Raw genomic sequence first — 683 nt, forward strand, 5'->3', positions numbered from 1 at the left:
ACTGCACCCACCACACCCTCACCGCACCCACCCCACACCCCTCACTGCACCCACACCGCACCCTCACCGCACCCACCCCACACCCTCACCGCACCCTCACCGCACCCACCCCACACCCCTCACTGCACCCATACTGCACCCTCACCGCACCCACCCCACACCTCACTGCACCCACCCCACACCCCCCACCCTACACCCTCAAGGCACCCACCCTACACCCTCACCGCACCCACACTGCACCCCTCACTCCACCCTCACTGCACCCACCCCACACCCTCACCCCGCACCCTCACCACCTACGCCCCTACACCCTCACCACCGCACCCACCCCACACCCTCACCGCACCCACCCCACACCCTCACCCACACCGCACCCTCACTCCACACCCACCCCACACCCCTCACCACACCCACCCCACACCCCTCAACGCACCCACCCCACACCCCTCACCGCACCCACACCGCATCCTCACTCCACCCACCCCACACCCACCCCACACCTCACCACACCCTCCCCACACCCACCCCACACCGTCACCGCACCCACCCCCACACCCCTCACTCCACCCACCCTACACCCTCACCGCACCCACCCCACACCTCACCGCACCCACCCCCACACCCTGCCCTTACCCACCCCACACCCTCACTGCACCCACCCCCACACCCTCACCGCACCCACC

This window comes from Homarus americanus, unplaced genomic scaffold (genome assembly GCF_018991925.1).
Source record: "Homarus americanus isolate GMGI-L3 unplaced genomic scaffold, GMGI_Hamer_2.0 scaffold14043, whole genome shotgun sequence".
NCBI lineage: Eukaryota > Metazoa > Arthropoda > Malacostraca > Decapoda > Nephropidae > Homarus > Homarus americanus.